We start from the raw sequence: 26292 nt of genomic DNA, 5'->3' as shown, positions 1-26292 counted from the left end.
AAGCAGTACCCCAGGATTTCTTTAAGTTGCACTCATTTTCAGTCCAAACGGGGCGGATCTAACGGCAGCTCCACCAGATGTGTTTACAATCACCCGGCAACCCACAGCCCCTCCAACAGAGATCCAAGGTGGTCCCGGGAAATATTCTCTTAAGTTTGGTGGGGTAGAGGTACCAATCAAAAAAAAGTTTGTAATGGGCCTCTCTGAAACCCATGGAGTGATTACACCTGGGTATATCCCGCACCAGTCTGGACCATTGAGTTACTGCAGTGGGGCCCCCCAGTGTGTGTTCCCAGTGTGCCATATGTCGTGGGCTGGGGGTGCATAGGGTGTCTATTAACAGGATGTAGAGGAAGGAGATGGTTCCTTCCAGCAGATTGCTCAATAAGCATTGGGGACCTTGTGGCAGCCTCACTTGTCTCCGTTTGCTGTATCCAATGTATAAGTTGATTATAGCAAGAGCGTTCCATGGGGGAGACTGAAAGCCTGTGTGCAATTTTCAAGAGTGCACATGTTCCAGTTATGAAATACATCCGGACCAGTGAGGCGTCTTCCCTCCCTCCATGCCTCAAAAGGTCCTAAATGTAACGCAGGAGGACATGCCGGATTAAAGTAAATTAGAGTGAAGGGAGAGGGAAAGGTCGAGAGGTCTCTAATCTAGTTACCCCCTCCCATACTTTAAGGGTTGTTCATGTGGGAGTGCTCAGGTATGCATGGGGAGGTCGGTCTGCGTTTGATTTCCATAGTTGATCGCAGATATATTTCTGTCCATGTAGAGCCAATGTTTGTCTGACTCGCAGACAGACCACTCAGGGATTACTCCTAGCTGGGCAGCCTTGTAATAAAAGTAAAAGTTAGGTAGTGCTAGGCCCCGACGATTTAGGTAGTCGTAATAACTGGTTGGAAAGGCAGGCTCTGCCCTATTGCCATATAAAGGAAGTCACCAAGGAGCGCAGGGCTGAAGAATAACTTCGGTCTGCCTCTACTGGAAGTCCCTGAAATAAATACAGCAGTTTCGGTAGAACCGTCATTTTATTGGCATGTTTTTGTCCTAGCCAGGATAAATACATAGGTGCCCAACTCTTTAGGTCTATTCTCAATTGCCTCGGAGTTGATCCGTAAACTTTGGAGTAATCTTAATACCTAAATAGGTGAAGTCCTGGTTTGCTCATTTGAAAGGTACCGACCCGTATTAGGTTAGTTGGTGATATGCGTAGGTGGTCGCACCTGGGTATTAGGTTAGTTGGTGATCTGCTAGAGCAGGGCGGGATTGTATCTTTTTCAACCCTACAAAGCAGATTCAAGGTCGGAAAGGCGGATTTCTTTAAGTATCTGCAACTAAGAAGTGCTTTACAGGCCGCAATTGTGGGGGGAAAATGCTACCCATTACAAATCCATGTCTTGGATTTAATAAAAGGTAAATGCAAAATAGGGCAATTATATGCAGAGCTTATGTTAATACAAACTGACGACTTAGGAAGACAGGAGGCAATATGGGAGGAGAAATTGTCGATGGTTAATTTGGACTTACAATTAGTAATGCGAACGGCTAGCTCTATCTTGCTTTCTGGTAGTCTCAGAAGTCAATCATATATGGCCGCGTTTAATTTATATTATACGCCAGGAAGAATAGCAAAATGGAAGGCTGGTAAGGGGACTAATTGTTCAAGGTGTGGACTCTACGCAGCAGACTCATTACATATGTTTTACTCCTGTCCTGCCTTACAGCCACTCTTGTTGGATATTGAACGGTTTTTGTCACAATCTCTGGGAATACCAATATCTATCACAGCCTCTCTGGTTTTGTTTGGAATAGAATTCAGTACAGATATGGGGAGGCAGACGATATCGGATAGAGGATTTAAATTTATTTGTATGTCAGTTTTGCGGTCTTGCATAACATCCCAGTGGCTGGATTCTGAGCCACCAGTCTTCACAAGCTGGAGAGCAAAACTTATTGCTATATATAACATGGAATGGGCATTATATAAATTGAAAGGGATCGCAAAGAAAAAGCTGGGGGTGGCTATTTGGGAACCGATCAGAACTTGGATACAGCAATGATATGATACGATATGATGTATTTAATAACGCTTTTTTTGGTTTGATTATACTGTTTTTATTCTGTGTCTATATATGGGTTATGTTTATTTATTTGTTACAAATAATGGTCTGTATTAATGAATTGCGCTGCTGAATTGAGAAAATAAAAAAATTTAAAATAAAAAAAAAAAAAAAAAATGAAAGGTACCGACCCGCCCAGCCGTTGCGTGTCTGCGGGAGGGACCGTTAAGTTAATCTTGAACGAGGTAAAAAATAGAGGTAGGACCCTGGGACATACAGTGGAGTCGCATAGCAGCACAGTTACTTCTGACAATATTATAGGCCCACAGATGGCTAACCAATCGATGGGGCAGAATGTCGGCCAACCCCTAGGGAGGTTGACTCCCGAAGCACCGAATCTTTCGTTGCAACAGGATAGAGCTACCATTTTAAATACAAGGGCACCACAGATTGGCCAGGGTCCACCTGAGCAAATATTACCTGCACCGCAATTAACAAAACAGCCCCGAATCGAAAAGGTGCAATTAACAAAGCAGCCCGATGCGGATGTCCCTATGATATTGCCTAGTGTCCTGCCTACAATTAATCTACCACCGGAAGCATGCCCCTACGTAGTAGTTCTTGCAGGTGTACCAGAACTAAAGGGCAACCAGAATGAGTCATATTTAAATTTACACAATAAGGTCACACACTGGCTTCATAATAATAAACCCTTGACTAGTAATGAAAACGATAATGGGGAAATTTTACATGTCAGAAGGGTGGATTGGGTAGGCACTAGATGTAAGGACATTGTGGGCAATTGCATTATAGTTAATTTCAGGGACAAGAGAGTAGTGGAACATATTATGGCATGTGGGACAACTAATTATTCTAGCTACGTAAAATCATTGCCATTGGGATATTTTTATCCCAGGCATGCAGCACCTTATGATGCGTTATCACTTGGGAGACTTATGGAGAGACCTAATTCCTTTAGGGCCCAAGGGTATGTTGCGGATGGCCCCTGATTGAGGAACCCCGGTCCACTAAGTTGGAGAAATAGGTTTAGTCCCCTGGCATCGCTAGAGGAGAATGATTGACTTGATAGCATCTTATCCACAGCAGATCCCTGTCAAAGAAGAAAAGGGAAGAACACGATCCTTGAGGAACCACAAGAGATAGGAACAGAGACACCTCAAAACTATGCACTCTCAGCCCCGTGGCTTCTGGAGGAGGATGATATACTAAGTGGGGGGGGAGGGGGAGAGCTTAGCCAAAACTCCAGCATATACAATTTCACCAGGAGGAGGAGATACCTTAGCACTGAGTGACATAAGGGACAGGGGAAATGAGCAAACAGTATTGGGCACCGGGTTAGTATTAGGACATATAGGGACAAGGGAAGGATTGTCTAAGACAATACCTAGTCCTGCCGGTATAGCTGGCAAATACAAAAATGAAGAAGGTTTACAACTCATCTCCTGGAACATTGCCGGACTGGCAAACAAATTTAATAACTGTGAGTGGCGGCGGTATGTAAAACGGTTTCAGATAATTAGTTTACAGGAGACTTGGGTGGTTGACAATAGTCTTTTTCAAATGCCAGGGTACTAATGTTTCTTTGTGCCAGCCCAAAAATCAAGATCAGGCAGAGCTAGGGGTGGCTTGTCCATATATGTAGATCTAAACCTTCAGGGTGTATGGACAAGCCCGACCTGGTCCTCAGATACTTTTCAGGCCGTGTGGTACAGGGACAAAGGGCTAAGGTTGATTGTGCTTAACATCTATAATAAGGGGATCTTAGGAGAAGATAACACATTCCTCCAGGACTTGGACTGCAGACTAAACCAAGAGATAGAAGCTAGTAAGGGGGTACCAGCCCCCACTATTCTAGTCCAGGGCGATTTTAATTGCCATCTCTGTCCAGCCTTACTTCCTACTGACGCTGAATGGTCACATTGCCCAATTAAGAATGGACCACATTTCGGCCACACACAAGAAGGGAGGGCCTTCACCAAATTCTTAGACACCCATGATTTGGTGCATACGATGAATATGATGGTCCTGGACAATGACGGGATGCTCCCTCCTACTTTTAAGGGTCGAGGTTGCTCGTCTTTTATTGACTATATCGTATCATCGAGTTTCCTAAAACATAGGATTAGATCCGTAGGGATTGAATGGAGTCCCTTCAGCGACCATAACCCTGTGGTAATGGAGCTTTCCCATTTGACCCAGCATAGGAGGGAACAGCTGGGTAGTACCTCCCAGAGACTAACAGACCAGGGGAGGCGGCTCAGGTGGTCGAAAATAGATGGGGAAAACTTTTATAAATCCCTTATGGATAAGGGGAAAATTTTCATCGTTCAGTGCCTTGACCCTACAGTGGAGGGGCTTCCGTTACTTGATGCATTCGGGCAAATAACTAACCTGGTAGATGGACTTCTAAAATCAAGTGCCCCAGCAAGGAAAGTTGATTGCCTGAGATGGTTCGACAAGGACTGTTCACGTGCCTTAAGGGAACTTAAATGCAGTCTTAAGAAAAGGCCAAGGGACAAACAAGAAGTAGCCCAGTGTAGATTAATGTACAAGAAAGAGATTAAGAGAAGGAAAGTAACTCAACAGGGTGAAGTTTGGTGTGATCTAAGGGAGGCTGCAGAAAGGAGAGACATTACTGAGTTCTGGAGAATAATTAACAAACCTTGTTTCCAGGACAGTAATGTACCAGAGATTGGGACAAATATTCTCCCGGATCAGTGGCTCACACACTTTAAGGGTCTATATAATTATAAAACAGTAATCGTTCCAGAGGAGGGGGGGATAGTAAAGCAGGGGCAGGAAATAGATTTTACTTTAAAAGAAATCACTGTGGGAATTGAGGGTCTGACAAAAAACAAGGCCCCTGGCCCTGATGGGACACCACCGGACCTGTTCCTGAGTAATGTTGAGCTATGGGCCCCAATACTCACTAGAGTTATAAATGCCGCCTGTAGGTTTGGCTCCCTCGAACCTGGTCCACGGCTATAATTGTCCCGATTTTTAAAAAGGGGAATAGGGACAACCCACAATGTTACCGACCAATTTCACTGATCGACGTGTCAGCTAAGATCTTGGGTCGGGTAATTCTAAACCGCCTCACTGAGTGGACTGAGGAGAATAATATCATCTCGGACACTCAGTACGGCTTTAGAATAGGAAGATCTACAAGTGATCAATGCCTGAACCTGTACATGTTGGTAGCGAAATACATCAAAGCCAGCAATGAAGCCATCTACCTGGGGTTCATGGACTTGGCAGCCGCTTTCGATCACGCGAACAGGGACAAACTCTGGGCTATGATGATACATTTGGGGATAGATTTGGGCTTGATTAACATCTTGAGGGAATTACATAGGGACACCTCTTTTCCATGCACCAGTGGGGTGAGGCAAGGTTGTATCTTGGCCCCCTTTTTATTTTCACTCTATATTAATAATCTGGAGAAGTTCTTGATCAATTTAAAAACTGATTGCCCAAGCGTAGGATCGCGTCCTATCCCGGTACTTTTATACGTGAACGACGCGGTCCTACTTGCACGCACCCCCAAGAGCTTACAGCTCCTAATAGATGGATTTGTAGAGTTTATGGAAACCTTAGACCTGTTGGTTAATCTGGGTAAATCATACGTGATGTTAGCTGGCAATAAACCCTATACCAACTTCTCCTATAAAATAGGAAGCCATACACTAGAAAAGGTAGTCTTTCTCGTATCTGGGTCTACTATTTGATGGCTCTTTACAATTTAAGCCCTTGGTGGAGGAACGTTGTTGTAAATTGGTATCCTCCAAGGGTGCTATTGCACGCTATGGGCGGAGAGTGGGTCGTTGGTCCCCTGAACAAATAATGAATCTTTATGGCTCCATTTGCTGCTCTAAGGCCACTTATGGTGCAGAAGTGTGGGGCTTTGTAAACATCCAGCAATTACAGCGGGAGGAAAACAAAATTTTACGTTCAATTTTGAAGATCCCGCAGAGTACCCCAGCCGTAATAGCCCATAGCGAACTAGGGAGGCCATATTTAGAAGATCTGGTTAAAATTAGACCCATTTTGGCATGGCTGAAAATTTAGTTAAATCCTGAGGCGACTCTAGGAAGACAAATTATTAGTGATTGCATGGGAAGGGATAAAAGCATGAGTATACCATGGCTGAAATATGTATTGACCAGCTTGGAAAACCTTGGCCGTAAGGATCTATTCTTAAGACCAACAACGATTGTAGCTCAAGATAAGTTGTTGATCAAGAGATCATTTTTGGCCCAGAGAATTACATGCAGAGTAGAGGCCGAAGGGATTAAAAGTACCGTGAGAGCCCATAGTTTGGTAAAAAACGCGGAGGGACTTGAGCCGTATCTTTATCTCATGCACAACGCCCAGGATAGATTTTTAATGTCCCGTTTTAGGCTCAATCTTTTACCATATTTACTGGCTGATCCACCAGGTTTTATATTTCCGATTGAGCAGAAGGGTGCCTGCGGCTGCGACAATAGGTCTCCGCAGGACACCCTTCATTTTGTACTCCTGTGTCCTTTTTATTCAATGCCTAGGCGCAGATTTATGGTAGAAATTTTAAAGCGCGCTAAATTAGCACATGCCAAAGATGCAATAATTTTTTTGCAAAAAGCTGCTGATCCCCTGACACTATGTAGTATTATGAACTTTATTAGAGTTGCGGTGCGATTAAGGGCAACTACAGAGATATTCTGATTGTAATTATCTCAATTGAAATGTTTTATTTAGCCTCCCTTTCATCATATATGGAGTAACAGTCAGGATTCTGATAGTGATTTAATTGTATTTTTAACTGTTTGTATATATGTGCTTTTATTATGTTTTTTAATCATCGAATAAAGATTGACTGAAGTTGAGCAAGTGTGATTTGGTCAGGTTAATGCGAAACCCCGCCACTCCTTCAAAGCGGCGGAGTTCCTTTAGAGTAGCTGCGAGGGAGGTGTGAGGTGAGGCCAGGGACCACAGGATGTCCTCTGCAAAGAGTGACATTTTATGCTCTTCAGAAGTGAATTGGATTCCCTGGATCTGGGGTTCCGACGTATCATGGCTCGATGCTTAAGACAAACAGGGGGGATAGGGGACACCCCTGCCGTGTCCCCCTCCCGAGAGGAAACACCATGGTGCTAACCCCATTGACCAATATTCTTGCTGTGGGTGCCACGTAGTTGGCCATAATCATAGTCTGGAATCTTTTACAGAAGCCAAATTTCCTCAGAGTGTGGAATAAAAAGGGCCAGTCCACCTGATCGATGGCCTTCTCAGCGTCTAGCGCTAAGAGGACGGTCGGTACTGACCTTTTGGAGCCTTTTTCGATCAGGTGGACTACCCTTCTGATGATGTTGTGTGTTTGCCTGCCCTTAATAAATCCAGATTGATCTGGGTGAATCAAGTCTTAGAAGTAGGTCGTCCAATCTGGTAGCTAGGATTTTGGAGTATAATTCAGCGTCGAGGTTCAGCAATGCGATTGGGTGGTAAGAGCCACACCGTCTCCGGTCTTTGCCTTGTTTGGGTATGAGAAATACAAGTGCTTCACTCATGGAAGCGGTGACCGCGCCTGTGTCGGCCATGTAGTTGAAGAGAGAAACCAGATGGGGGACAAGTTCTGTCGTGAATGTTTTGTAAAATTGGGCTGTTAGCCAATCAGGTCCCGGTGATTTGCGTCATTTAAGGTTTGCTATTGCTTTGAGAACGTCGTCCTCTGAAATAGGGCTCCCTAGTAGTTCATTTTGAGCATTTGAGACCTGGGGAAGTGTCACACTATGTAAGTAATTTAACTAATCACCTTTGTCTGTTTCATCTGTAGTGTATAAGGATTGGTAGAACTTTCCGAAGACATGGGCCTTCTCTGAGTCACGAGTATTAATCCCATCCCGCCCACTGCAGATGTCTCCTATATATTGTTTCTTATTTTTTACCCTCAGTTGTCTTGCTAAGTGACAGCCCACTTTGTTACCTTGCTCGTGTTTTGTGTGTTGGAGGGGGAAAAGGGTGAGCTCCGCCCGGTTGTTATAAATCGCGTTTAGTTTCCCTCTAGGTGCTGTGATCTTTTTCTGGTGTGGGAGAGTAGTGCTCTCTTTATGAAGGCGCTCTGCAATCTGTAGCTCCGCCTCCAGTGTCTGTCTTTCCTTAGCCTTTCTTTTATTGAGGGAGGAGTTTAACGCTATGCATTGCCCTCGTAGTGCCGCTTTAAAGGCATCCCAATTATTCGAGCAGTGTCATTTGGATCATTGTCCTGAAAGTAGTTGTTTATGGCCTTTCTCAGGGTGTCTCGCATTAGTTTATTGCGAATGCAGGATCCTGGGAGGAACAACCTCTTGTATTTCGGGGGCAGGGCCTCCTAGTCAGTTTAAGAACGCTGGTGAGTGATCGGAGAGCGCTATAGGGTAGAATGTGGCCGTTTATAAGGCATGGTTTAAGGTATTGCTTACAAAAACATAGTCCAGATGAGAATTGCTTCTGTGTGAATGGTTAAAGAAGATATAGTCTCGATCATCCGGATACAGTGTATGCCACGCATCCAATAGGCTAAGATATCTGAAAGCTTTTTGCAAGGATTTAGGGAAGCTTCCTGTGATCAAGCGCTGTGGGTGGGTGCTATCTGTCCCGAGCCCCAAGTAAGATTAAAATCTTCCATGGCTATTATTACTCCTTCTGCAAAGTCCCCTAAAGCAGAAAAAAATGTGTGTAAGAACAAGGCTTGATCAGTGTTGAGGGCAAATAGCGTAGCAGAAGTGCGTAGCAAAAGTGCAGTGACAACCCTGTATGTGACCCTTCACTATGACGTATCTACCTTCCTTATCTGTCTTCAAGACCTCTGTTGTAAACCGTAATGACAAGTGAAAGAATAACGCCACCCTGTTGTGTTTAGAGGTTGCCGAGGATTTATACATCATTGGGTAGTTTTTATGTCTCCGGCGACGTTCCTTGGCGCGTTTAAAATGGGTTTCTTGGAGTGCTACCACATCATGTCTTTGGTCGGTAATATATTTCCACAATTTCTGTTTCTTGGCAGGGGAGTTAATCCCCCGTACATTCCACGTCAGGGTCGTAAAAACCATAATCGAGGGTAAGTCAGAGATTTCTACTATAGCATGTCACCATTTAATATCCCTACCAAGTCCTGCCCGCTCTGTGCTCTCTTTTAGTGCTCTCTCAAGAGTCTTCTCCTTGTTATCTTTACATTCCAATCCCGCTTGCGTATAGCCACCCAGTGTGCCAAACTAAAAAGTAAGATATACTCCATAACACAAACAAAACACTGAATGTTCCCTCCCAGGTGTAACATTCTCAACAGTACAATACCTTTCTTCAGGCGTCTCGGTCAGAACCTGCTATGGCAGTGGTTCCCAAACTTTTTTGACCTGTGGCTCCCTTGGCATGATTGCCAGTTGGCCGTGGCTCATAATCATGTCACTTTTTTTACTGGTGGGGGGATGTATGCCTGACCGCGCAATACTTCCAGTTTTCTTCCTGAAATTAATTGGGATGAAGCTGATGAAGGTAATATAATCATATTTGTAACTAAATTACAATTTAACAGAAGTTGAATATAAACTTTAATTGGTTAAGTGAGAAACCATACATATTAATTGCCAAAGGCAGATGGCACCCTTTATCTTATGGGCCCGCTCAGCTTTTAGCAGAATTTAAAATACCAGGACCTGGTAAGACTGGTTGTGTTATGTTTTACCAGGTGAACCAGACAAAACTTGCCGCTGCCTTTTTGCCCTAATTAAGAGTACTTCTTAATGACAAATGTAAAGAAAAATAAGTGTCTTATTATATGCTCATCATTTTGGATATTTTTGCAGGTAACCTGTTTACCTCGTCACATTTTAATTTTTAATTTCTCTCCCCTGGAAATGGTAAATATGATGGCCTCTTTAAAAATACACGGTCTTGGTGGTCACGAGTTTGTCTTTGCAGTTATTCTAGCAACGTTTTTGATGTCACTTGTAAAGAGGGTCCCCAGAGGCGCAGCAAAACTCGAGCAGCAATAACGCTTGACAGTCATCCTTTGTATACCGAGGCTACGTGAACCGGTACGAGCGTATGTCGGCTGTGCGCTCTTGGGCCAAACCATGATTCCGGATTTTACAGGTGGCGCGTGTAACTTCCCTATGTGTTGCGCTGCAGCTAGGTATATTTAAATGAGGTTCACTTGCTGAAAGGCCAATGACAAAGCAAAGGCTGGCAGTATAAATAAAAATAAAATGCAATTATCTTCGATTTATTGAAAACTCAGCAGAAAACGAAAAAAAGGGGAGATCGATACATGAGTCTGTTACGAGTTGGTCAGTAGGACTATAAAAATCATCTATGTAAACGAAACAGGAGCTGTGTCACATGACAATCGTCCTTTACTACAAATTTGACTAATGGAACAACTTGTATTTTTGCCCCTAAACAAGAGGACCCCATTCTAAAATATTACCACTAAAGAGCAGTGGCAGTAGGCAGTACGGTCCTCTGTTTAATTCTAATATTCAAACAACAGTGACACTGTGTGCCTACAAAAACTAGATTTACTATTAAAGCACCCTTCCAAAATCTCAAGAAAAGAGCGCGATCTGATGCCAGAATCTAGAGCTCCCTTTCACCTTGAATCACACCCAAAGACACCCTTCTGCTGTTCGCACGAAACTCTGAGCTAGGGCAATGAGTGTTTTACTTCATTGAGTCCTGGTGGAAAGCCTGCAGGTCTTCCATCTTCACTGTCTGCTACCTGCTCCGAAAGAGATGAGAGGCAGAGAAGCTGCATCGCCTTCAGGAAGTCACTGACATGATGGAGCTTATTGTGGAATTCGAACGCCAACCCAAATGGATATGTCCATCTGTATTTAATGTTCTCCTATCAGTGATTGGCCGGAATTGTATACATCTTGCTTGTGTCGCTGGGGCAATGTCCTAGAAAATGGAGCAGGACTTTCCCTGAAAGGAGACCTCATTGGACTTTCATGCGGCTTGAAGGTTTGCTTCTTTCACCTTGAAGGAGTGCAGCTTGACCAGGACAATTCTAGGATGGCGTTTTTCACCCGGTGTTAAGGGGCCCACTCTGTGGACTCTTTCAATCTTCACTTTGAATTGTGTCTCACAAGCAGCTCAGAGAAGAGACCTTTAGTAAAGGCCTCCAAGTCTGGTCCTTCCGTGCCTTCCTGCAGATTCCGTATCCCCACTTTGTCCCTCCGCGACCAATTTTCGAAGTCCTCACTTTTCAGAATTGATGTCTTATGTTGGCCGTGGCAAGGCTCGACCGCGGTCTCCAAACGCTCTGTGCAGCCCTCCAGTTCCTGCACTTTAGATTCCAGAGCCCTGGTGCTGACGGAGTCAATGTCGTGCTGGAGAGTCGCTAGACAGGTTTTAATGTATGATCTAAGTGCCTCGAGGGAGGAGGCCATGTCTGCCTTTAGCTCCTCTCTCAGTTCTTTTTTAAATTCTCTCAAAAAGGGCAAGAAATCGTCCTTGGTTAGGGCTATGGTGTTGGTCGGGTGGGGGCAAGTAGGTGAATCTTGGCGTTTTACCGCAGTGAAATAGTTGGATACCCGATTGCTCTCAGCTTTCTTAGGTGCCTTAAAGGCATTAATGGAATACTTAATATTAGCACTGCCCCAGAAGTTCTCTGCACTTCGCTGTGGCCGCCAGGTGTCTCTGCATAGATGATGTTGGCCCCTAAGAAAGAAATTGCTCGTATTCACCAGCAGTGTCTGAGTATGTGGACCCCTGACCTTTAAGCCTGGTAAACTGTGGGTGAACAGGAGTAACCACATTGACCTTTCTGCTCTAATTATGCTCCTGTAGGGTAGAGGGTACAGCTCTTCGTGCAGATTGTTATTAAAGATGTATTTGGTCTGCCCACATGGTCATCCAAAGTTTCAGGACTTCATTGCCATGTAAACATGCCCGCACGCCGCCTGGCTCATCTCACTGCCATCTTAAAGTCAGGCAAGCAGCGGCTGTCTCTAAGGCATCTCTCCCAGTGGGGGCTACCGGCTGCGAAATCACGCCCCCAATCCAGCACTCACCGGGTTCCGAGGGAAGCAGGCAATATGTTCAGCGCAGTCCGAACCCCGATCTGGGACGTCCAAGCTCAGTCCCGCAGCAGCCCCAGGGACAGTGATGCCACTGTGCGGCCACCGGACGTCCTGGTGAGAAATCAAGGCCCCGGCGAGGTTTTCCACTCTCCTTACCCATACATGCCAATAGACCCGATTCGGGCAGGAGACTACCGATTTTTCAAGCCAAAAATGGCTTTATTTTAGCTGTCTCCCTCCTGAAATAGCATTTTCTACAGTAAAAGTCAATAGGGAATTTTCATTCTCCAGATTTTTTTATTTTAATTCTCCCACGTCCCTGTCCTAAAATGTTGGCATGTATGAATACCATCCAAGGGGTCCACCGTGATTTCTGGGTATTCACTCACCCCGCCAAGCCAGAAGCCTCCTCGGATCAAGGATTGGGCCGCTCACTGCAGACAACGTCCCCTGTAATGTGCTCTGTTTGTCAGGGGCCGGCGGCGGCCCAGCATAGCAATCTGGTAGACCCCGTCCCACTCTCAATGCATCCGCATCGATGGCACTGGGGGATTTTCTTTCTCTTGTGTGTGGCTCCTCGCTGATAGTTTTATATCTCGGTGATTCCTGTCTCTGGTACTCTCGTTTCCAGCGATTCTCAGCCCTTTTGCTGAGATTGCTGCGGTGCCATCGTGGGTCACGTCTACACGGCCATCTTGGTTGGCCACGCCCGACTCTTTTTTACGTTTATGCATTTGTATAAACCTAGCAGTGCTAAGCCATGTGGGAAGAACCCCACATGACCCTTTAAGAGGTAATTGAATTTGCTCTGTCGTTATGCATTTGTTGTTTTCATGGTGACCGTGTACCCGATGGAGCCTCGTGTCCTCCCCGTTCAGGGATGTGTACCAGGTTCATTTATTTATTTATTTAATTTACTTATATAGCGCTTGAATCAACCCCCGAAGGGGTATCTCTGCGCTTAGGACGGACCGTGAGGATGTATTGCTGCTACAGCTGAATCAGGCGCATACCTCTCCCCAGGAATCATGGATTCCCTTTGCGCATACCTCTCCCCAGGGCCGTAGCTTGGTCTGTAAGATTGGAGGGGGAGGAGAGGGGCGCTTCAGATTTTCCAAAAATAACACTGGCATAAAATATCAAAATACAACATTTTGTAAAGTAACCACTATTTTTAAAGACTTTCAAAACCGAGAGGGAAAAGGGTGTGTTTTTATCTGTGTGTATGAAAAATTCCTGGTAAAATCCGACAGACCCCTCACATACCCAACAAAAGCAATGTACCCATCAATTTACCAGAAAATACATTTATTAAGGGGGTATAACACCCAAGACACCTCCCCCTGAAGCTTGGCGCCTGCCTTTCCCACAGGTCTCATGCCTGTCTCTGATTCATGGTACCAACCTCATGTCTGCTATGACCCGCCTCTCTCTTGGTGGCACCCCTTAAAGCACACCTTTGAACCTGTGATGGGTATTCGTTGGCCAGGGCATCCTTCGTGACAGCAGTGCCCTCTCCTCTACTGCAGCCTACACCAGATACTCCAGATAAGAACCAGAAAGGCTTACAGTAGCCCGGGGTCTCATCTAGAAGAGATCCTGTGAGGATACATCACTGCACTGACCCTGTGAGATCCTTCTTCCTTCAAACCTTATAAGAATGAGAGTTCTGGGGTACAGGATACATCACTGCACTGACCCTGTGAGATCCTTCTTCCTTCAAACCTTATAAGAATGAGAGTTCTGGGGTACAGGATACATCACTGCACTGACCCTGTGAGATCCTTCTTCCTTCAAACCTTATAAGAATGAGAGTTCTGGGGTACAGGAGACATCACTGCACTGACCCTGTGAGATCCTTCTTCCTTCACACCTTATAAGAATGAGAGTTCTGGGGTACAGGAGACATCCCTGCACTGACCCTGTGAGATCCTTCTTCCTTCACACCTAATAAGAATGAGAGTTCTGGGGTACAGGAGACATCACTGCACTGATCCTGTGAGCTCCTTGCTTCACATCTTCTAATAATGAGAGTTCTGGGGTACAAGACACATCACTGCACTGATCCTGTGAGCTACTTCCTTCAAGCCTTCTAATAATGAGAGTTCTGGGGTACAAGACACATCACTGCACTGATCCTGTGAGCTCCTTGCTTCACGCCTTCTAATAATGAGATTTCTAGGGTACAGGAGACATCACTGCACTGATCCTGTGAGCTCCTTGCTTCACGCCTTCTAATAATGAGAGTTCTGGGGTACAGGGTCGGGTACATCATTGCACTGATCCTGTGAGCTCCTTGCTTCACGCCTTCTAATAATGAGAGTTCTGGGGTACAAGACACATCACTGCACTGATCCTGTGAGCTCCTTGCTTCACACCTTCTAATAATGAGATTTCTAGGGTACAGGAGACATCACTGCACTGATCCTGTGAGCTCCTTGCTTCACGCCTTCTAATAATGAGCGTTCTAGGGTACATGGTCGGATACATCACTGCACGGATCCTGTGAGCTCCTTCCTTTTCACCTTCTAATAATGAGAGTTCTGGGGTACAGGGTCGGGTACATCACTGCACTGATCCTGTGAGCTACTTCCTTCAAGCCTTCTAATAGTGGGAGTTCTGGGGTACAAGACACATCACTGCACTGATCCTGTGAGCTCCTTGCTTCACGCCTTCTAATAATGAGAGTTCTACTGTACATGTTTGGATACATCATTGCACTGATCCTGTGAGCTCCTTCCTGCACATCTTCTAATAATGAGAGTTCTGGGGTACAAGACACATCACTGCACTGATCCTGTGAGCTCCTTGCTTCACATCTTCTAATAATGAGAGTTCTGGGATACATGGTCGGATACATCACTGCACGGATACTGTGAGCTCCTTCCTTTTCACCTTCTAATAATGAAAGTTCTGGGTTACAGGGTCGGGTACATCACTGCACTGATCCTGTGAGCTACTTCTTTCAAGCCTTCTAATAATGAGAGTTCTGGGGTACAGGGTCGGGTACATCACTGCACTGATCCTGTGAGCTACTTCCTTCAAGCCTTCTAATAATGAGAGTTCTGGGGTACAGGGTCGGGTACATCACTGCACTGATCCTGTGAGCTCCTTGCTTCACACCTTCTAATAATGAGAGTTCTACGGTACATGTTTGGATACATCACTGCACTGATCCTGTGCGCTCCTTCCTTCACGCCTTCTAATAATGAACGTTCTAGGGTACATGGTCGGATACATCACTGCACTGGACATAGAAGCCTCAGACGGGTGCTCAAGCTCTAAGGTTCAGTACATTCCAGAAGATGCTTGCACATTTCAGTATCCTTCACTGTGTGGAAACAGCTGTGTGCATCAGTGGAGAAGTAATTAACGAGGAACAACCCACTGCCTGAAAATGGTTTAAAGTAAAGCTATACGTCAAGGATAAAACAAAGAAACCGCAAAATCCCATCCCCCAAGAGCAAGAATGCACTGTGCTCACAGCCCACAAGGCAGCAGATGCTAAAGACACTGATATCCAGAGACCATCGTTACTAGAACAGATTTATCAAGTTTATTATAACAATCCTCAAGGTATAAAATAGACAGTTAATAAACCTTCAATAAATATTCCACAATATACAATCAGAGACCCAGGCGCAACACACATACACGAAACCAACTCATACTCTCAACAGAATCCTACTCACTCGTTCATGCAGTCACAATGTTCACACGGGGGCCACTGCATCAAAACAAATTGGTCTCCACCGGTAGATCTTTAACAATATAAACATGGAGCGAGCCACAAAATGCTGTATAGATCATATTTGAAATCATACAGTCACCATGTCGATATATATTTCCATTGGGTGAACATTTTCATACTTCATGTGACCCTCAAAGGAGGCCACAACATGATATTATTGGAGGAGCCATAAAGATCAGAGGATCCCAGCGCTGACGTGCGTTCCGGTGAACGACACAGCATGTGGGTTACACCTTCAGGGCGCAGAAAAACAAGATGCATGGCAAAGTGCGGGTGCCTGGGAAACCTGAAGTAGTATCAGTTCAGCCTGAAATGACCAGATATCCTAGGCACTCCAAATTGGGTATCGGGTGAAGGAGGCCCAAGGGGTTAGATTTGTAGGCAGGGGGCCTACAGGGCATCAACTAGTAGCGGGGGTCTGAAGATCAATGCGACGGAGGCATGGAATGTCCAAAAAAGGATGGAGGTGGCGAACACACCAGAGCAGAGATGGAAAGTCCCCGGTAGGATTCGGTTGCTGCAGTTTAGTGGAGCTTGAATCTTCCTGTCATCAGATCCCCTAAACGAACACACCTTTGTCTTCAGGGCTCAGCTTTACTCGACCCCACAACAGCCGGACCGCCGCTTCAGGGGAGAAAACAGCAGTGCTTTGGCCCTTTACATGCTCCCCAAATGTCCTTTTTTGGGTCTCGCCTAGCGACGCAGCGCAAGTACTGCACGCCTTGGCAAGACCTATAGTCGTCGGTTTGGTGGGCGAAGGGAGATAGGACATGTGCGCGCCCGGGCAGGAGTTGTGCACTCAGTACGCGTGCACATCTCCTGTCTCCGCGTGAACATCGCGCGCATGGTATGCTTTCACTTTCTCCTCCCCCTGTCCTCCTAGTTACTTTCAGTGTTGCGCTGAAGCCCCGCCCCGTGCAGCCCCGCTCGGAGGAAAACAACCCGCTCACGAGCCCGACGCTTAGGATGACAGAATGAGTGGTTCACACGTTCTTTGGACGGGCAGAAACAACGGCTCGTGCCCAGCTGCAGACAGAGGAGAGAGGCTCCAGACAGAGCTTAAAGGGACAGTGACTCCTTGGGTATTGGTGATCAAAGTTGCTTGTTTTAAATATTTTGTCAGCGTTTATGGTTAGAGCCCTGTGGACATCTTTTCCCCTCCATATTGGTTCAGTCACCTGGAGCACAGGTGGCACTGAGTGTAAGTGCTGATGGGGTGCTCCTCTCTGTAACACCGCCCCTGGTGCATTCTGGGGCGATCTTAAGACCAAATATGTCTCTGATTCTTAATTTCGGAGAGAGAAAGGCGAGGTCGCTAGCACACCAGCATTCTGGCGAGTGTGTTGAACACAATATTCATTTTGGATTTGCTTTACTGGGCAGGATGCCATGCTCTGAAACTGTTATCTTATTTCACTTTAGACTATTTATTCTTTACACATGTTGAAGAAAGGGTAGCAGTAAACACAAGATGTCATTCCAAGCAGAGGTAATCACTTCAGAGTTGCAATCTATAAAATGGTACACAGGACCTACGGTGAAAGAGTAGTGCAGCCCCATTCTATCCATCACTGATCACTAGAGCATTTCACTCCCTACTGTAGATCAGACTGAGGGACTCGCTCAATCAGTTTCAATTTTAAAATCTGCATTCGACCTGTGCAGGTCATAAGAGAAACGACAGAAATAAATGCAACAAACAAATAGATAAAAACAACAAGATACAAGTCTAACTCTGGAATGCAAGCTCTATGAAAACTCAATCAATCCCTCGCCCTGCAGTTTGTGTTCTACCGACAGCCGAAGACCACCAGCAGCTCGTGGTGCCGGATGCACTGCCTCACTCACCCCAGCATAACCCACTCATGTATAGGTGGAAGATTATACCACAAGAAGTAACGATTTATTCCAAATCCATTGTCCAGAATCCCAGAACCGGAAGCAAACACATCATAAACGTGCTACAATCTGCAAGATGGATATGATATTTTTTCTTGGAGGTCTTTGCAATGAACAGGACGTTTATTATGAATTTGTTACTTGGAAAGACCTCCTCATCTGAAAATTTTTATTAATTGTTTTACTAATTCGTGTAGCGCTTCCAACACCAACCGTTTGCTTCATAGTCTTCAAATCGTAGGTTGGTGGCTTGAATTTGCTGCAGTCGTGGGGCATGGTAGTGGAACATTTGTTGACATTCTTGGGTTGACAGCTGATTTTACGCCTAAACTTTATTTTTAATGATTTCTACCGGGGAAGAAAAATACTATACTGCAACAACAGTTTCTTGCTTTAGGTTTTGGTTAAAACAGCTTACTTTCCCAGTGGCGGCTGCCAGTAACAAAGGGTGGTAGGGTGGGTGGGAGGAGCAGGGGGGAGATCAAGCGTGAGGGAAGGGGGAATTAATAATAATTTTGAAAACTTACCTGAGGCCGCCGGCCGCCTCCCGCATCGCGTTGCTCCTGCTGGCCAGTTCCTGGGTCCTAGCAGCCCCTGGACAGCCAATCCCTGTGCTGCAGAGCAGCGCAGGGATTGGTCTGAGCGGGTGGAAAAGACGCCCGGCTCAGCCCAAGAGTCTGTGGGGGTTTCTCCAGCCCGACTGCATTAAGTGCACATGTGTGTTTGGGTCGGCCTGAGACGGCCAGCCAAACACACATGAGCACTTAGGGACTAGGGAGTGCACAAGCACTCCCCCTCCCATGCCCTGCCCCTCCATGCACAAGCTGCCAAACGAAAAATAAAGTGATGCTAGGGCATGGTTTTATTTTTCCTTTGCTGGCTCTGCGCCAGGCAGGCGGGCGACACTCCTCCGCCATTACGGAGGAGCTGCCACTGTACTTTCCTTTGGTAAGGCTTCATTTCTGGCTCACTTAGTGAATGGCAAGGGAAATCAATAACTTGGTTGCCATCAAATATCAGGTGCCCCAGATCAGTTACTACTCGGAAGCATTGGACGATGATGCCAAACTCATTCCTCTATGAAAACCCCCATAATGCTATCCTTAAAGATTGGTGCAACAAATGAAGGTCATTCCAATGGACGGGCTTCGGGTGAAAACTCCCCGTAAGAAGGCATGCATGTTTTTATCTCTGGCCTAATTAAGAGAGGGTTGTCCAAAGTGTATGCAGTATGTCACCCTAGACGTCCTCTAGGTCGAGGTCCCCTCGCATGCACAGACCACTGTAGCTCGGCTTAACTCTGCACCTCTGCTAAAGCAAGCATTTGCAATGTAATAGGTCTCGCATTTGCGAGAGTTTGAGCTATTGGCATTGTAAATGACAATGCCTTTTATTTATGCGTTTGAAAACCTGCAAGCTGTGCGTAAACAAGCACTTTGTACTTATAGTCCTTGCTTATGAGAAGCAAAGCTGGCAGTCTATTTTACTGACAGCCTTGCTTCTCGTAAGCAAGGACTATACGTACAAAGTGCGTGTTTATGCACCGGTTGCAGGTTTTCAAAGCAAATTAATAAAAGGCATTGTCATTTACAATGCCAATAGCTCCAACTCTCGCAAATGCGAGACCTATTGCATTACAAATGCTTGTTACAAAGGGCCACAATGCTAGCTGGGTGAGAAAGAGATTGACGCCATTGTCCCTTGCAGGCTTCCTTCCATCTCTGCATGCACATTTCAATATCTTCCACTGTGTGAATGGAGCTGGTGTGCACCAGGTAAGCAGAGGACCCATGGCCCATAACATGTTCCCCAAATCTCATTTGTACAAAGTGCCACAATACTAACTCATTGTGAAAAAGAGGTGGCGGTCTACTGTCCTTCGCAAGCTTCCATCCCTGCATTCAGCTATGTGCTAGGATTTGCAGGAGAAATCTTGCCCTATGGATACGGATGAGACAGGACTGCGCTTTGTCAGATTGATACATCTAGAACAGCACCAAAATGTGGCTGGTTATGTTGCAGATGCTGGACAAATGCGATGCGCCCCAACTCATGCTGCAACTGGACCATTATCTCTTATCAAAGGCAGGTGGCATGTATGAAACGGCTGAGAACATCTTTTAAATCAGTATTTATGACGACTACTAGACTAACCTTTGGACTTGCAACATTGAAAATCGCAAATTGAAGATGAGAGCGCAGTGCATCTTGTTTGGGAAAAGACCGCCGAATAGTAAAAGAACTATTAAGCACCTCTGATGGTTTCAGTGGACAATGGCTTGCAAGAGCACAACTTAACTTGTATTGCAGGTTAGAGGACGTGACCTAACACACAAGGGCTCGTGGCTCAGCTGATGTCCAAGGCTAAAAGAGAAGCCATCTCAGCACTGGCGTGTACGTCTGTGGCAAAAGATACACAAAGGATGGACAGAATGCAGAACAAATCAAACAGTCACCCCCAGCCACAGATATGGGTTAAATCCATCACTCTTTTGCTCACCAAGCCACCCCAGTTTAGACCCAACCATATGCAAATCTCCGTGGAGAAGTGTAGCTCACTGGTTAGAGGAGGCTTACCCTGAAGCAGAGATCAGACCCGGGACCTGGGTTCGATTCCCGACGCGGCAGGGTCCAGAGCCCAATCGTCCACGGACTCGATAATTCTCGCTTCGGTGCCCACTCTAAGCACGAGTTCACACTATGCAGCTCTGGGCAACAAGCCTGCTTAATCTCCACAACGGCCCCCCGCGGCGGGATGCCTGGCTTTCACCTTGGGGATGCCCAGTACGGGTTATCTTACAGGGAAAAACCAGGACGGGTTCCCAATGCAAGCGCCAAGATGCCCGTAGGGTGATAGCTGCGCTCTATAAGTACATCAATCAATCAATCAATCAATCAAATCAGTCGTGACCCTTCTCCTTATGGGAACAGCCCAGCCCGAACTGTCAAGCCAGGTCCTCCTTGGATCAGAAACAAGCATCTTAGGTCTGGTTTCTGGGTGTCATCCCTCATCAGTCAGGCTAGCTTGAATCCAGTGGCACATTGAGCCCAGGACCCATGTCTGGGCTTACCCAGCGCACTTAGGACGAGAAAGCAAAAGACTCAAATGATGGACGGAATGCAGAGCAAATAAAAACATTCACCCCAGTCAAGAGATCTGGGTTAAATCCATTGTTCGTTTGCTCACCATACCACCCTAATTGCTGCGGCATTGTACGCCTGTGGCAGCAGCCTAGGCAGTCTGTTCTGTGCAGCGTAGGTCCCTTATACCTGCAGGTTGGTTGGTTGGTTGGTTGGTCGGTCATCAGACAGGTTGTAATTTTAGCCAAAGTGAATCTGTGTTGATTTGTGGCCGTGGTGCAGTCGCAGAGAACATACACACACAAATGATTAGAGTAAAGCAGGGCTTAGTGTCTTAGCGACGGATCTCTCGTCCGCGGCGGATTAGGTGTCCAATTTGTGAGAACCACGAGGTCGAATCTCACTTTAAGCGACATAATCCACGCGAGCTCTGTTCAAGCTGTGACGGTGCCAGCAGCCTGTGCTGTGAGACCATCGCCTTCGTGTAGATGCTGTTGCAGTGCTGCCCTCGGTGCTTCCCTGCTTCGGGCTTCTGCCCTCTCTGCTCTCCTAGTCCTGCGCAGCGTCTGATACTCACACACGGCGCCTGTCTAGCTATGTTCGCAGAGGCTGATGCTGCTTTTCCCCTCACACTCACTCCTTTCAAGGCTCCTCTAGATTTTGTTTCACTCCATGGCCGGTCTGTTCTTCTGAATGGTGGGGCCCACTCTAGAGATGCTGTGCCCATGCAGCTGCCAAGTATCCTCTTGTTCAGGGTCTTTCTTGTCTTGATAGAGGCCACCTGCAGTAGTGGTACAACATTTCACACAGAGTGAGTTCTATTCCACTTGAGACCTCTTGATTAGTTTGTCTCCAGTGTGCTTTCATCTCAGAGTTTCCACATCTATTCTGTTCAGTAGCAGGGCCGTGGTCCGTTCCATCACTGCTGCAGAAATATTGTGGTTTTTTGAGGTTCAGTGACGTGGGTTTAACAGAACCTAAGGGCCATGGGGCAAAAAGGTAGGGGTGGGTCTACGGGTTGCAGATGGTTCCCCAGTGACGTTGGCCATTGGAATATTGCTTGGTTGGGGCAGAGTTTGCCAACAAGTAGCTCTTCGCATGGGTGTCCTCCGCGCAGGTTGGCACAACAAGCAAACTTTCTGTATTATTTTCCTTTTATTGAACATACACTGAGCATCACCTGCATCTGTCGGAGGGGCATACTTTAGAGTTAGTAGTTTTGGCCAGTGAAAGCTTGAACCCACCGAAGAGCCAAAAAACTCGGAATTGGCGCTGGTGCTCACCTGATCAAGGTGGGAGGCCCTCTTGTGGCATCTGACAGACATCGAGGCTGTCCCTTCTTCAATACCAGCCTCTCCTCTCGCAGGGTCCCTCTTTTGGTGGGAGGTCAGGGCAGTGTTTGAAGAGAAACCACCTGGCACGGGGCTCCCATGAATAATATCGAGTGATCTTGGAGGGTTTGCTTAGGTTGGGAGGAACAGGCCTTGTTGACCTCGAGCCTTGTAACACCGGCTTCTCCAACGAGTAGCTCATGATTCATGAACTACTGTAGCTCTACATCTCCCTGTAAGTCGCACTCCGGCCTGCAGCCCAGCCCGCTGAATCCGCTTTTACTTGGTTGAACACATGTGTACCAAAATTGAAAAGCGTGTATTTGAGATAAAAATGTGTGTAATTTCAGAATTTATAAGCGGATGTTTAGAGAAAAATTGTATGGATCTCTTCCACCGCATTCCTGCCTGCAGAACCTCTTCCGCCCATACCTCTTGAATATGTTGGCAAGCCCTTAGGATGAGTTGGTACTTGTCTCAGCAGTGGTTTCTCTGTCCACGGGCGTTTCATATTTTAATAGAGGACTCCACCTGGATATAAACGCTGTTCACGCACCCGTCTGTGGATTTCTGCTATGGGAAAGCAAACCTCATTTTGGGGGTTCTCCAGTGCGCACAACTTGTGTACAATGTTTTGAGAGAGTTATGGGATCGGTAATGTGTGATTGGGAGCCCTAGCTGGTAACACGCCAAGCGCCGCGAAGCCCTTCATTGAACCCAAAGCGCGGGACTCTGGTGTCCTAGTGGTGCGTTAACGTTTTTTTTTAGTTAGTGTTTTATTTTTCATTTACTTGTGTATAATTGTTGCTTATATCAGTTATGTTATTTTTCCGTCTGTTTTCTACAGGCAGCCCATCTCTGCTTCAGAGGATGGCTTGCCTAGGGCCAGAGGATAGCCTCCTCAAAATGTGAAACTTTAGTTTGCCAGAATACCAAACCGCCCATCAGACACTCTGGGGTTTAGGACCACGTATCTGACCCTAAGGATGGACATCTCTGGTCTCAGTGCCCCATGGTGTTGTGCTCAGTGAGATTTCCAGAACACCAGAGACGGTTCTGCCGCTTTGCACCTGTTCAAGTTCATCAGCCCACACTGGGCAGTGCGGACAGTCTGGTGACAGAGCATCTATCTGTCTCTTTCTTCCTCCTCAGCCACTGTTTGTTTTCAAATGCAAGGGTTCCCATCACACACGTCTCCTCAGCCCAATTTTGTGCTAATTTAGTTTAAGATTTCTATCATTTTTCTTGTTTTACATAGGGTAGATTACACCCAGCCAGGGTTTAGGCGTCTGTTGAATGATTATTTAAAACCTAAAATGAAGCTTCTATTCAGTGGCCACAAATATACCATATTTGTAGCATATACACCATACCTGCCCCACTTTCTCCAGCCTTATTCATGTTACAACTTTACTGGTATGTACATGTCGGACAGAGAACATCAACTCTAACTTCAGCGGGTAGTAAGGATGGGATGGAGTGTGGGTAGAGTAGGCGGATAATCAATAAAAACCTGAAAAAGCAACTGCAGGATAAGGCGAGGCGCCCACCTGAAGCTCAGTCGTGCTAATGACAAGTTCAGTGGAAGGGAGTCCGGTGTGCAGGATTTCAGAGCGACGTGAAAAGCAAACGATGACCGCCTTTGGTCCTGTGGGCCACAATGTGGACAGTGGTAGTTAAAAAAAAAATAGGGATTGTGTGTAGAAGATATTCAAGGTGGACAAGAAACTGTGATGGGACAAGAACCAAGTTCTAAAGAATTGGGCTGTCACTGGTCAAGGTGAGGACCACCATGCAACTCGATGCATAAAGACCATCGAAGAATGAGCCTTCTGGGCAAAAATGCATTTTAAGGTCACCTAGTGATGGAAGAGACTGTAAAGCAGAAATGGAAGCATTAACAGTGAGGAATGTTTGCCATATGGGATTATACAGTCAAAAGCAGGAACAAAGAAAAAATGATGTCAGATTAAGGCACAAATCAAGAGATTACACAGCCAGAGAGTAGAGTTCTCAAACAGGAAGTCCTTTAGGAGAGATTTGAAGAGGGGGAAAGGAAGGGCATTCCCGATAAGAGTGGTTAGAGCTTTTGAGATTCTAGCTGCATTGCCTGAAGATCGGCGTAGAGTGGTCTCCTTCAAAGATGGAGCGAAGAGACATTGTCTGACTTTGTGTTGTAATTTCTGAGAGCCACACAATGTAGATCCTTAATGAGAGAAACATCTGGGAGCTTTGAAATTTAACGCCTTGTAAGTGTGGCCTGGAGCCCTCCAGGAGCATTGTCCTCGGTTGGGAGCCTTTATGGTAGGGACCAGGGCCGGACTGGGAACCAAAACCGGCCCTGGCAAAGTGCTCTGGGAGTTGGGGGTGCCGCCGAGCTTTTTGCCAGGGCCGTTTTTCGGCCGATTTTGTTACAGGGACGATTTTGAAGCTTTGGTGTGGAAGGGAACCCTGGGGCCTGGCGTGTGAGGGGAACCCTGGGGCCTGGCGTGCGAGGGGAACCCTGGGGCCTGGCGTGCGAGGGGAACCCTGGGGCCTGGCGTGCGAGGGGAACCCTGGGGCCTGGCGTGCGAGGGGAACCCTGGGGCCTGGCGTGCGAGGGGAACCCTGGGGCCTGGCGTGCGAGGGGAACCCTGGGGCCTGGCGTGCGAGGGGAACCCTGGGGCCTGGCGTGCGAGGGGAACCCTGGGGCCTGGCGTGCGAGGGGAACCCTGGGGCCTGGCGTGCGAGGGGAACCCTGGGGCCTGGCGTGCGAAGGGAACTTCTGTTTTTGTGTGGAAGAGAACCTCTGTTTTTGGCGTGGGAGGGAACCTCTGGGCCTGGCGTGGAAGGGAACCTCTGGTCTTGCGTGGAAGGGAACCTTGAGTCTTGCGTGACCTCAGGTCTGGTGTGGAAGGGAACTTCGGGCCTGACGTGACCTCAGGTCTGGTGTGGAAGGGAACCTCTGGTCTTGCGTGGAAGGGAACCTTGAGTCTTGCTTGACCTCAGGTCTGGTGTGGAAGGGAACTTCGGGCCTGACGTGACCTCAGGTCTGGTGTGGAAGGGAACCTCGGGTCCGGTGTGGAAGGGAACCTCGGGCTTGGCGTGGAAGGAAACCTCGGGCTTGGCGTGGAAGGGAACCTCGGGCCTGGCGTGGAAGGGAACCTCGGGCCTGGCGTGGAAGGGAACCTCGGGCCTGGCGTGGAAGGGAACCTCGGGCAACCTTGGGCCTGGCGTGGAAGGGAACCTCTGGCCTGGCGTGGAAGGGAACCTCTGGTCTGGCGTGGAAGGGAACCTCTGGTCTGGCGTGGAAGGGAACCTCTGGTCTGGCGTGGAAGGGAACCTCTGGTCTGGCGTGGAAGGGAACCTCTGTTTTTGTGTGGAAGGGAACCTCTGATTTTGGCGTGGAAGGGAACCTCTGGTTTTGGCGTGGAAGGGAACCTCGGTTTTGGCGTGGGAGGGAACTTCGGGTCTGGTGTGGGAGTGAACCTCTGGTTTGGCGTGGAAGGGAACCTCTGGTTCGGTGTGGAAGGGAACCTCTGGTTCGGCGTGGAAGGGAACCTCTGGTTCGGCGTGGAAGGGAACCTCTGGTTCGGCGTGGAAGAGAACCTCTGGTTCGGCGTGGAAGGGAACCTCTGGTTCGGCGTGGAAGGGAACCTCTGGTTCGGCATGGAAGGGAACCTCGTGCCTGGCGTGGAAGGAAACCTTGTGCCTGGCGTGGAAGGAAACCTCGTGCCTGGCGTGGAAGGAAACCTCTGGTCTTGCGTGGAAGGGAATCTCTGATCTGGTGTGGAAGGGAACCTTGAGTCTTGCGTGACCTCAGGTCTGGTATGGAAGGGAACTTCGGGCCTGACGTGACCTCAGGTCTGGTGTGGAAGGAAACCTCGAGCCTGGCGTGGAAGGAAACCTCGGGCCTGGCGTGGGAGGGAACCTCGGGCCTGGCGTGGAAGGGAACCTCGGACCTGGCGTGGAAGGGAACCTCGGGCCGGGGAACCTCTGGCCTGGCGTGGAAAGGAACCTCGAGCCTGCCGTGGAAGGGAACCTCGGTTTCTGTGTGTAGGGAAACCTCGCTTTTTGTGTTGAAGGGAACCTCGGTTTTGGCGTGGAAGGGAACCTCGGTTTTGGC

The 26292-nt window shown here is 47.2% G+C and overlaps 1 protein-coding gene across 9 annotated transcripts in view; it reads left to right on the top strand.

The window, feature by feature from the left end:
• The window catches only part of ARFIP2 (ARF interacting protein 2), a 286324-nt gene that overhangs the window by 31699 nt on the left and 228333 nt on the right, over positions 1 to 26292 (top strand). The window lies entirely within an intron of this gene.

The sequence above is a fragment of the Triturus cristatus genome, chromosome 8, assembly GCF_964204655.1.
Source record: "Triturus cristatus chromosome 8, aTriCri1.1, whole genome shotgun sequence".
In the NCBI taxonomy this organism is placed as follows: domain Eukaryota; kingdom Metazoa; phylum Chordata; class Amphibia; order Caudata; family Salamandridae; genus Triturus; species Triturus cristatus.
The sequence above is the reverse complement of the archived record's forward strand: the minus strand, read 5'-3'. Positions and strand labels throughout refer to the sequence as shown.